Here is a 12,739-nt window from a genome sequence, read left to right as displayed (position 1 = left end):
ATTTGTATTTAAAAAAAAACTTTAATAAATTTTCTTTAAAAAAAAAAGAACTTTGCTTAGGATGAGAACAGAAATCGTGCTTTGGTGGCGCAGCAGCAGCAGGAGATCCCATTAGCTAAAGTGATGCTTCAGGTTAAGAACAGTTTCAGGTTAAGAACGGACCTCCGGAACAAATTAAGTACTTACCCCGAGGTACCACTGTAATGTCAACATTCATAATGGAACCGGGTCTGGATTCTTCATCTCCACCCCCAACATAATCTAAAAATGAAATGGAGTCCTATAATGCAGAACCACGGATGTCACAGCTCCATATCCATATTTGGAACCCAGGGCCAATATCAGTACCTGGCACCCTCAGGCATATATCTGTGCCCCAGCATCCTGGCAGAGCAACTGCTACCTGCCCTGAGTTCCCCTTTGCCTTCTGTTTTAAATGTAGCATTGCCACCAAGCAATACGAGATATATAAGTAGACACTAGACCAGAGGTCAGCAAACTTTTTCAGCAGGGGGCCAGTCCACTGTCCCTCAGACCTTGTGGGTGGCCGGACTATTTTTTGGGGGGGGATGAACAAATTCCTATGCCCCACAAATAACCCAGAGATGCATTTTAAATAAAAGCACACCTTCTATTCATGTAAAAACACGCTGATTCCCTGACCATCTGTGGGCCGGATTTAGAAGGCGATTGGGCTTGATCTGGCCCCCGGGCCACGGATCCGTGACCTGGGAGAGGAAAGGGTTGAAGAAGACTGGAAGAAATTCAAGATTTATTTACAAAAGTACTGTAACTTGGTTGAATGCTAACAAGGATGTTAGAGTAGAAACAACTGTCTACCACTAAATTATATTTTATATTTGAGTTTAATCTAAATTATTGGATTTAAGATTATAAACAAAATGATAATTTGCTTGGAAAAATTTTCTCTTTAATGATGCAAGTGGAAGCAGGAGGCGTGAGGGAGTCCATAGTAGAATAGTAGAATGAAAAGATGTTATAAAACTTATTTTGTTTGTTAAATGTGTTTTTGTATGAAAAAACCTTAATAAAAAATTATATATATATAAAAAAAGATCTGGCCCCCGGGCCTTAGTTTGCCTACCCATGCACTAGACCTAGCTGCCCAGGGTTGCTAGGAACACTGCTGCCTGTCACCATCAACAGGTTGGTCTGCTAATGAAACAGGGTTGAACAATGTCCCATGGTAGCCAGAGAGATGGGTCAGTAGCAGCAGGAAATCATAAGTTTAATTTAAATGCCCACTGATAAATTTTCTCTTAAGAATATATAGCTTTCCACAATAATTATTGTCTGTTTTTAACTCTTTTACATGGTTTTTATTATATGTTTTATGTAGTGTTGCTCTAAACTGCTTTGATTTTTAAAAAATGATACAGCAGTATATACCGTATTTTAAATACAAAAAAACAAAACAAAACCTTGGCAATGGCCCCCAAAAGTAGAAGATGGGCTTGCCGGAACCTGAATGAAGCCACTGGGAGTTATAATTCCCAGCAACCTTAACCAACTACACATCCCAAGATTCTTTGGAGGAAGACACGTGTTTTAAATATATAATATGTACTATTTTGTTTTATATAAAGTTTACCAAACTGAGGCAGTCTTTGAATTCATGCTATGTCATTCCAGATGCTAGAAGACCACAATGTGTTGCCGTCCTCAGGGGAAAGCTCATGCCAATCCTTTAAGATTACAACAATCACATTGCAGTTGCCTGCCAGAATTGGGAAGAGGAAGTCAGCCAGATCTAAATAACAATAACAACAACAATTTATTTATTTATTTATACCCCACCCATCTGGCTGGGTTTCCGCAGCCATTCTGGACGGCTTCCAACCGAATATTAAAAACAATACAGCATCAGACATTAAAAACTTCTCTAAACAGGGAAGTTCAGTTGTCTTTTAAAAGTAAAATAGTTGCTTATTGCCTTGACATCTGGTGGGAGGGCGTTCCACAGGGCAGGCGCCACTAACGAGAAGGCCCTCTGCCTGGTTCCCTGTAACCTCACTTCTTGCAGTGAGGAAACTGCCAGAAGGCCCTTGGAGCTGGACCTCAGTGTCCGGGCTGGATGGTGAGGGTGGAGCGGCCATTCAGGGTTTTAAAGGTCAGCACCAACACTTTGAATTGTACTCGGAAACGTACTGGGAGCTCTGTGGCATCTTACATTTACCTAGGTTATCATTGGTTGGTTCCTCCATTTCCTGGGAGACAAAACAATCCCACCCATGAGCATATGCTCCTAAATGAAAGGCTGCACAAATACCTTCTGTGAATTTTCTGGCTTATAAGCATCTATTAAATACAACTCCCTTCCAAAGTGCAATTTCAGCACTGGGGAAAATTCTTTTTCTGAGAACTGAATGAGCAGAAGCTATGCTTCATATGAATTCTCTAGCCCCTGCTGTCTGGCTTGTTTTAATTTTCCATTACTAGTGCATTTCGAACCTTTTTCATAACAATGCTGTCTGCATCTGGAGGGAGGAGACTGGGCTTTATTTTTTTCCTGTGGGTAGCTTTAACCAGCTCTGCAGCTACCAGCCATCGTGATGTGCTATCCTGGAAGCTGTATTGACTTATTTTGCCAACACAGGAGATTCATTAGGGATTCTAATGGGGGAAATTCCAGCTGGCTGCATGTTTCTGATAGTAAATCTGTGGCAAGCTTGCATGTTATTTTTTTATTTGTTTCTTAATATGTAGTACGATCAGATGTTGATTGTATATGGCAGGTGGAGGGAAGCATTAAAAGGTTCATTTTTTAGTCTTGCAGCTGACATTTGAAAACAGCACCCAATACATTCCACTCCAAATAAATGAAATTCCAAGTTCAGAATGGTATTGTCTGACTGCAAATATGTATAGTTTGTTTTTGTACAATTGAGTTTTAGGTTTCCCGATAATGTTTAGCAGAACTGGAGGTGACACGATGCAGATGGGGATAATGGACTGGTGGAGAGAAAAGCCCAGAGAAGTATGAACAATGGAATAAATTCCACCTGCATGACCCATGAAAGCCCTGCTCCAGTTTCTGTACTCCAGTTAAGGCATTACACACATATTACCAAGCTATCTTCTAAAACTAATAAGGATTAGATATTTAATTGTTAACAAAAATAAAACTAAGATTGTCAGGATGTCAGCCTCTCTTCCAGACTTCACATGATGAATCAGTTCAATATGCAAGTTGCATGTGGCCTCAACAGAATTGGCACACTAGGTTTTTAATTTATTGTCTATATGTGCATCTTATATTTGTAGACTGCTACAGCTGACTGAGTACAGCCAATTCCCTCTTTCTCGGCCCTCTCTTTTTTGTAAAAAGAAAAATACAAAGTCCTGTACTCTGACTTAGTAGCAGCACATTTTGCAGTGTGTTTGAATGGTTACTATATGGGCCTATAAATCAGAGCTTCTTTCTTCCAGATTAAAGGGGGGGAGCATTTTTTTACAAAAAATATATATTTCAATATATGGGCGTGTGATGGGGAAATCTTTGTTCATGTTGATTCCTACCCACATGCAAAATTTGAGTTCTGGAATATGAATTGGAGTGATTTTTCACGTGCAAGTAGAATTGGAATGTGGTAGCTTGGCCTGACAAGGAAGGTTGTGAAGATGAGCAATATGGAAAATGATGAGAATTATGTCGTAAATCAGCAGGACTGAAATCTAGTTCAGGTTGTGACAGCAAAAGCTGCAGAAAGAGAGAGGAAGAAGAACATGTTGACCAGCAAAAGCAGGAGAGCATGGTGAGTACTAGATAATAATAGCTAGTGTAGTATAGTGGTTAAAGTGTTGATGTAGGACCTGAGGACCAAGGTTCAATTCCCCACTTACTCATACATTCCATGGGTGTCAGGATGCTGTCAGCGGCTCCTGGCTTGTTGCCCAGGAAAGTACAGTATTAAAGACAAGGAAAAGTTTATTAACATCTTTTTTATTTCATTTTTTACAGAGAGAGGCTATAGAGCCCAGCCTCTTGTATAATGGTGTTGTCCCGAGTGAATCTCCACCCTCATCTCTCCCACTTCCTCATTCACCACTTCTATAGGTGCTGCTATGGGCCCTCTGTCTTTGAGCTCTTTGCTCTCCTACTTTTAAGGCTTGCCGGTTTCTGGGAGATGGAGGGTCTGGAATGCTTTCTAATGACAATGTATCAGCTGGGTGTTGTTCCAGCTCTCCCATGATTTCCCAGCTTTCCCCCTCATTTACCTCTGAGCTGCCACCTCCCTCAACCCCCTGTTGTAAATCTACACTGTCTTCCTCTTCCTCCTCCCTGGAAGAGTCAGGAGGGGGAGGCAGTCTCCACCATTCCTCCTCTGCCCAGGCCCTGACAATGGGTGACCTTGGGCCAATGACTGTCTCTCAGCCTAACCTACCTCACAGGGTTCTTGTGAGGATGAGAGAGTGAGAAACATGTGCGCAGCCTTGAATTCACTGGAGGGAAGGTGAGATAATAACAATAATACTGGAACTGGAAAATGGTGACTGTACATGGAGGAAATCCAAAAATGAGCAGTAACCCCAAATCATGCCAGAGCAGTTGAAATCAAGGAGGAGCGGGGTTACTGCAGACCAATTCTTCCACCTGAAATCATTCCCCAAGAAGCAGGACAGGGAAAGCAAGATAGTTGAGCTGGGTGTGCTACTGAATTGGAAGCTGAATCCTGGGTGTGGCAGTAGACGCTCAGGATTGCTTTACAATAGGTTCGAAGTGGCACTGTGTTTCCTGGGACCATCACATACCAAAGCATTTCCATGATCATTTCAGTTAGAGGCTATAAAAAGCCAAAAAGAAGTGCAGACATGGCACTAGTTAATGCCCAAGGCAACGCAGATTTAGCGTAAACCTTTAGCTGCAGACAGGCGGCAAGATTAATTGCACGTGTTTCAACCACCTGAGACAGGAGGCGACTGTATATACTCCATAAAAGGCTACTTCACATTTTTAACAAGCTGTTGAATTGCTACTGACCAGAGACCAAAAGAAGGCTCTGAATGCTGCCAGTTTCACAAAACAACTTCTGCTAGAATAATCAGACTGTAGACGATTCATTGAAAAGGGTTGTTTTCAAATTCAAAAATGTCGGCCCAAATAAGGGCAGGACAGGTTAAATAAAACATTTGCTGCCCCAGACGAAAGATGACAAAGTGGTCAGCAACTGCCTTAAAGGAAATTTTTTACTACTTCAGTAGTTTCCGCTAAGTGAAACGACACGCGCTTGCAATAGGAGTCACCCCTTTGGTTCTTTCCAATAGGTGTGTCAAAAAGGACTTGAGCCCGATATAATCACATAACCAGTGCTAATTTTAGATCTGTTTTCACATCTTTAGTGTGTTTTCACTTAGCAGGTCACATATCCCGGTTTTACAAATATGGTGTCTAAAAATATACCCGTACCATTTCACTTCCTCCATTCAAAACATTCTTGAAAAGTCAAAGTTTGAGGGTAGGCTGTACCAAAATCTGGGCAAATAGGATTGTGTAGCCAAATAGTGTTACTGGAGCTCTCCTAGACCCCATCTGTACTATATATACCACTTTAAATAGTCGTGGCTTCCCTATAAGCAGTGCTTTGGGGGGGAATAGGGGTACACATACCCCTAAACATTTTATAAATCTTTGTACTTTTGTCCATTTACTGTATTTATTTGGTGATTTTCTTGAGTCAAAATGATAGTACCCCTACACATTTTTAAGGGGGGGGGAGCACTGCCTATAAGAATCCTGGGAACTGTAGTTTGTTAACTGTTCTGAGAGTTGTAAGGAGACCCCTAATCCCTCTCGCACAACTACATTTCCCAGAGTTACCTGGGAAGAGGGCTTGTTGGTTCAGTCACTCTAAAATGCGTCATAGGAAGTGATGAAAGAAAGAAAATGAAAGAAAGAAGAAGAAGAGTTTGGATTTGATATCCCGCCTTATCACTACCCTAAGGAGTCTCAAAGCGGCTAACAATCTCCTTTCCCTTCCTCCCCCACAACAAACACTCTGTGAGGTGAGTGAGGCTGAGAGACTTCAGAGAAGTGTGACTGGCCCAAGGTCACCCAGCAGCTGCATGTGGAGGAGCGGAGACGCGAACCCTGTTCACCAGATTACAAGTCCACTGCTCTTAACCACCATTAAGATATTTTAAATCAGGTTACTTTGTGGAATATATTTTCAACCCTTTACACCAAATGGGACCTAGAACTAAGGGGAAAGGAAGTTCATACATTTATTTTATATTTACGTCTTGCCTTTCTTCCACCAGGAAGCCAAATATGGCATGCGTAGTCACCAATCCAGGCACAAACCAAACACGTACCTTCAGGTCATGCCCTGAGCATACTTGAGTGTCCTGCCACTTTCTGTGGAACCCACAGAACAGAGCCCTGACAAACAGTTTCTAGGAATCATATCCTGACAGGGAAATTCTGTAATGAAACGGTTTTCATATTTACTGCTGTGCTTATTTTTATGTACTCATATTCAGGATTATGAAAACACTTTGTGGTTCATCCTACCCATTTATCTGAGATATTTATTGACCACATGGGCTAATAATTCATAGGAAAGCTGTATTGCTTTATTAAGAATGGAGAACAGCTGTCTGAAACAAAATGTGTATTTATGTTGTTCCATGAAGTAATCGTGGAACGCTTCAGAAAGAAGTGTCTACAGCCTGGGTCTGTCTGTTTTCGCAAGGGACTTAAATTGGAGAGACCAAAACACATAATGGAAAATGTCAAGTTCGATTCTGTCTACCTCATTGTTTTGATGGACTTGTATTACGCACCTGTTGCATATGGAGAGCTCAAGTAGAGCCATGAGAATACTTTGGATCAAAAATAAATAAAACTCTCATTTCAAGGAAATGTTGTCCCAATTCCTTGTGTCCTCCTGATCATGTTATTCCATGACCCAAACTGATACTTTATTTCCAGGGTTTCCCCTACTGTTTTGCATTACTGTTTTAATGTATTATTATTATATATTTAAGTAAGCAAAAATTAAACATCAAAAGAGTTACAAAAGGCAGCATTTTAGTCCTCTGTGAGAGCTCCTGGGTTAAAATGAAACCATATATTAATTTGTGAGATTGGAATTGGATTTATTCAGATGCAATAATTTTGGTATCCCTCACTTCTTTTCTCTCATGTACTGTAACATAAAATGTTTTTAGTTCAGGTGACTTCCAGATACTTTATTTAGCATAAATATGCTCAGGAAATATGGTATGGGTCTTCACTAGTCTTTTTTAAACATACACATTTACCCTGCTTTCCTCAGAAACCTTTATGGCCACACTTGATTGAGGCCTGCCTGGTGTTGCCTCTGAAACCTTGACTACAGAATTCAGGCTATACATCATATTGATTTATTACTACACAGTGGTGCCATCAGGACAGGACTGTAGGGCAAATGTCCAACCCCCACCCTCCGCTTTAGTTGAATGAAGAGGAGTTCCTCTCCAGGCAGCTGCGCTGGCTTGCCACAGTTTGAAATAAGTGAAGAAAGACACAAAATGATGTAAGAACCAATAGGGCCTTTGGGGATAGAGAATATCCTTCCCATTGCAGTGTTGACGGTGGTAGGCTGAGATTAATTTATGGTCTAGAAATTTTTATACAGAGCATTGTTTTCTTGTATGTAAGAACCTGTCATGGCACTGCATGTGGACTATAAAGGCATATATATACATAAATACACAAACAAACAAGAGTTCCAGTATGATTCCCCAGTATAAGGAGGGTTACATTCCAGGGAAAGCACGTAAGTCTAATAGCACCTTGGACAAGGAGTAATATGTTTAGTTGGCAACATTTCCTTGCACGAAGAAAGGCAAGATGGGGAATCTCACCAACGGCTGTGCCCAGCTGTGCTGAAATTCACTATCTGCAGCACTGAATTATCTGTACGGAACTGTCATTTTTTATTCTGCTTATCCAGGGAAGCTATGAATATCCCATGTGGCTTCAAAATGTATCCTTATCCAAAAGATGAGCTAGTGACGCCTGATTTTCCAGCCTTTCTGGTGAAAATATTGCAGAACTGAAAAATAGATTTAAGTGGCTGCCTTGAAAACACACATGACATCATTCTTCAAAGCAGTTTGCAATTTCCAAACCCCTGAGGAATCTTTCGTGGCTTTCATTATTTTCATCAGTGGATAGCAGGGACCTTATTCCTCCACCTCATTAGCTTGTGTTGAAACTCCTCAAAAGCCATTACTCCATTACTCCAGTGCAAGGGAAATAACAAATTCATGGCAATTCAGGATTCCAGTTTGAAGACTGGGGAACTGTGGCATCCCAGTGAAAGTTGCACTTGTTGGGGAATATTACATGGGTTGAACTCAACAGGAAACCACCACAATGTCAAACTGTCTCTCTCAGCCTAACCTACCTCACAGGGTTGCTCTGGGGATTAAATGAGGAAGGGAGAACCACCTTGAGCTCATTAGAGAAAAAAGTGGGGTATAAATGCAATGAAATAAAAAATATTATATATGACTGCTCATACACAATTTCCATTGTGTTGAAAACAGTGAAGTACAGTGGTACCTCCGGTTACAAACTTAATTTGTTCCGGAGGTCCGTTCTTAACCTGAAACCGTTCTTAACCTGAGGTGCGCTTTCGCTAATGGGGCCGCCAGCTCGTGACTTCCGCTCACATCCTAGGGAAAAGTTCGCAGCCAGGGGCATCTACTTCCAGGTTAGCAGAGCTTGTTACCCGAAGTGTTCGCAAGGAGGACGGTACGTAACCCGAGGTTCCACTGTAGCTGGTTGTTTTATTTTAAAAGCTTATTTTCCTTCCCTAAACATGACTAGGATGAAAACAAAATATTTGACTTTGTTTTCTGTTACTGGACAGAGGCATCTTCCAGTGAAATGGCCAAGGTGAAACCACAGTAACCACTGACAGCAAGGTAGAAATTTTACTCTCACATTGGGCAAAGAGTAAATAATGTATTTGGAACCTTAAAAAGAAAAACATAGGCTGAATTATAGGTTCATTCTACGGTGCCTTACACAGATTGAGATAAAGCTGACCATCCTTTAACCCCTTGTTTGCTTGCTTTTACTTTTTATTATGCAAGTACAAAAGGAGACTCCTGCCAACCTAGCAGTTCGAAAGCACGTCAAAGTGCAAGTAGATAAATAGTTACCACTCCGGCGGGAAGGTAAACGGCATTTTCGTGCACTGCTCTGGTTCACCAGAAGCGGCTTAGTCATGCTGGCCACATGACCAGCTGTACGCCGGCTCCCTTGGCCAGTAAAGTGAGATGAGCGCTGCAACTCCAGAGTCAGCCACGACTGGACCTAATGGTCAGGGGGCCCTTTACCTTTACAAAAGGAGAACAAGCATGTGAGCACAGATTAAACAAGATATGAAAGTCACACATTAATGACAAATGCAAAGCTAATTTATCTGTCCGTATGTAATTGCAGTGGTATAATTTTCTTTAAAAACAAACAAACCACAAATTCATCCCTCATATCCAAAAGTCCTAGCACTCTTTCTATAAAGCAAATAACTATGAACCAGCTCCTCAAAGTTTCTTTATAAAATCTTGAGCTTAATAAAGTTGTTGATTTAATTAATTCTTGCTGCTATTTTTCTTCCTCCTCTGATAAATGACTTTCATCTCTACCTTGCATCCCCTTCACCTCCACCTAACCTCAGTTTTCCCTTCACCTATGCCTCCCTGCCAGCTTGAGAGAAAAATGGGCTTTTAGTAAGTGTGTGTGAGAGGGGGGGGGAGGGAGGGAGGGAGGGAGAGAGAGAGAGAGTATAGATATATGCACACGTATTTTCAGTAACATTGACATCCAGCTTTTAATCTCTGTGCAAGGCCTTTTTCTGTTATTCAGTTCTACATCTCCAACTTCCTGATTTATTTGCCTATGTGGATTTCTCAACATAGTATACAGGAGAACAACCTTCTGTATCTTTCCAAAATTCCATCATTTGCCCACCCAGTTCAGTTACAGTGTGTCGTCAGTATTTATATGAGCTGCTGTTCAATGCAAATTCCTAGTAAACTTTGCCACACAGCCAATGTTAAATCAAAAAATTAATTTATGATTACATCCAGATAGAAAGGGGGTTTCTTTCTTTTTCCACTCACCACCACCGGCTTTTTTATTTTTATTTATTTTTATTTTTTTACTCACCAAGCAGCTGAAGGTCAGGAAAACAGTCAAAGATGGGGTCAGATCCAAATTTCCCAACAGCAGCACTGGGGTCAGGCCAAGTCCAGATGAGAGGTTGGCCAGTGCTTTGTATAATAGATCAGGGTGTTAGCTTAGTGATTGACAAGGCTGACTATTTTGCAAGATTTTAATTATTCCATCATCTCTTTGTCAGCTCTCAACCATTTCCTGCTGAATGAAGCTGTGGTCCTTTTCTCACCTGCTTCTTCTTGGTCTATGGCCATTATTTGTTCAAAAGCAGTAAGAAAGATGCAAGCTTTATTTCAAGTTTTTTTTTATTCATGGCAGCAACTATTCATGAAATGTTATCTCTTTATTTTTAAAAGTTCTGTACTACCTTTCCAATCAAGCTGCTCAAGGAAACTTACAACAATACGAAGAGAGGCCAAGGTTGCAATCAAAATAAAAAAACTAAATGATGCCTATTTTGTATAATTACCTCAGAGCACTTAAGGCATCGTGGTTCCTCACATGAAGATGGTTCCACAGAGTTCACATGAATTCTGGAAACATTTTGTTCCTGCTGAATGAGAGAGAAATATGCAGACAAGACAAATATATCACTGATTAAAGGGCTACTTTACTGTCAGGTCTAGGCTCTTGTTTGTGACAGGCTGCTACAGAGCCTGGGTCTGACACAGGTGATGTCGATGGGGCCAGATGCAGGAGGTGTGGCCATGAGTATGCTGCAGGTCAGGATGGCTGGAGTTCAAATACCAGTGAAGGGAGGAAAACCAGTGTCTGCATTGTTACATGATGCAACAAGATGCTCAGACTACTGGGAGAGACTAGAAGAAAAAGTTTTACAGGACCTGGCACCTCTCTGTTGCTTTAGGAGGTCAACTGGCCAACTTTAGGATGTGAACCTACTTTCAGACCTGCACTGCAGCCAAAGGGCACCCTTGATTTATAGAACCCAGCCTGACCAATAGGTTGAAAATCTGGAATGTTCAAGAGACAAGGCAGCAAAGGATGACCAGAGGAGCCCCCAGTTCCAGACCACCAGCCCATTGGTGCATAATAACAGTATCCTACCCTGTGTTCAAGTGGTAGGGTGGGAAATAAAATAACGTGTGTTCACATATTAGACATATTGAAAGTAATGTTTATAAAAAAGAAACTTGGTAAAGTTATGGGTTTATATCTGAGAAAAGCAGATATAACGATTAAGCCAGCCACCTCCATTTTGATTTGAAAATTCCTTAGCAGTAAGAAGAAACTGTTAACTACTGTATAGACATTTGTGGACTCCACATTTGAGAATGTACTTTTTTTTGCCAAATGTAATTTAACATCAAACTTTCAATTCAGGAAGTTATTTGTCAAATCTGAAATAAAACTGGCAGTGCCTAATCTTTCCTGGTGTACACCACTATGAATGCCAACGACTCTGCTACCTTGTAATGTTAACTGACAAGACTTTGAAGTTCTAACTCAAGTATAGCCAGAATACACAAAATATGGTTAAACTGACAACACTAATAGAACCGACCATATTTAATGAAATGTAAAGACTTCTGACTGTATTATTTTCAACACAATACAGGGGAATCAAACAAAGCTTGTTTTCTTCTGGGATAGAAGTTGGCTGAAAACATTTTAGGTACAAGTCTGTCCATTTTTATATTCTGCATGCGATTCTGGCTGTATTCTCCTGTTCAGTTTTCATCACAGCAAATTGCTATTTCTCCTTTCCTTTAGGTATGGCGTTATTCATTACCTTCGATCCTGAGCCTCTGTCTTTTCTTTCCAATCCTATGCAAGCCACGCATGGCTGTGGCTGCCATAGCTCTCCATAATCAACTGCCTATGACAACCATGTCAATCCTTAGGTTGGCCATTTTCCTAGATAACAGAGGATCTGTGAACCCCCTTCTCCTTGGACCAGCAAAGTTGCAGTCATGAAGAGTGTGTTCCTGTAAACAATAGCCCTTGAGGGTATGGCAGAGATGTCATGAATGTCCAAGATTTAGCTCCTCAGATACCAGCGAAGGCCTATGCCCAAGAAATGTACTACTTTTGCTCCTTATGAATGAAACCTTCATGAAAATACTGTGACCAGAATAATGATGGATCTGCAGTATTTTCATTTGTCTCCCCTGTTTTATTTGTGTGCCTAGAGGGTAGAGGTTGGTGGCTGTGGTTTGGGGCACATCTGTTTTGTGCCATTGATACAAAGCGTCAGTTTTTTTAGCTCAGTTCGGAGGAGAGATATGGAAGATGGAGAAGATGTACTACCCATAACAGCAATCATTAGCTCTAGACAAAATGTCATCACAATAACCAGGTTCACCAAAGCTCAGGCAAACATGTAGTTCCTCTCCCATGTTCCTGCAAACAGTGATTCTTCTTATTAAAAAAAAAAACGAGGTGCTGATACTCACATATTGATAAAAGTGCCATGGGTGCCAGCACAAAAGGGCTGTCCTGGGCAAAGAAGAAAAAAGGGGGGAAAGGCTATGGTACTTTGTATTGGTGAGTTCTATCACAAAAAAGCACTGCCCACAAGAATAG

General features: G+C 41.0%; 2 long non-coding RNA genes across 2 annotated transcripts in view; both read right to left on the bottom strand.

The window, feature by feature from the left end:
- The window catches only part of LOC309356398, a 69,860-nt gene that overhangs the window by 16,304 nt on the left and 40,817 nt on the right, over window positions 1-12,739 (bottom strand). The gene's annotated exons all lie outside the window — the stretch shown is intronic.
- On the bottom strand, window positions 10,222-12,650 carry LOC309356613. The gene is made up of 3 exons (XR_014162875.1): window positions 12,610-12,650; window positions 10,665-10,748; window positions 10,222-10,290 (listed from the first exon to the last, which is right to left on the bottom strand). It is a non-coding gene; the product is annotated as an uncharacterized lncRNA (long non-coding RNA).

This window comes from Podarcis melisellensis (assembly GCF_964234715.1).
Source record: "Podarcis melisellensis genome assembly, chromosome: 1".
Taxonomy (NCBI): domain Eukaryota; kingdom Metazoa; phylum Chordata; class Lepidosauria; order Squamata; family Lacertidae; genus Podarcis; species Podarcis melisellensis.
Note: the sequence above shows the minus strand (reverse complement) of the source record. Positions and strands in the feature narration are given on the sequence as shown.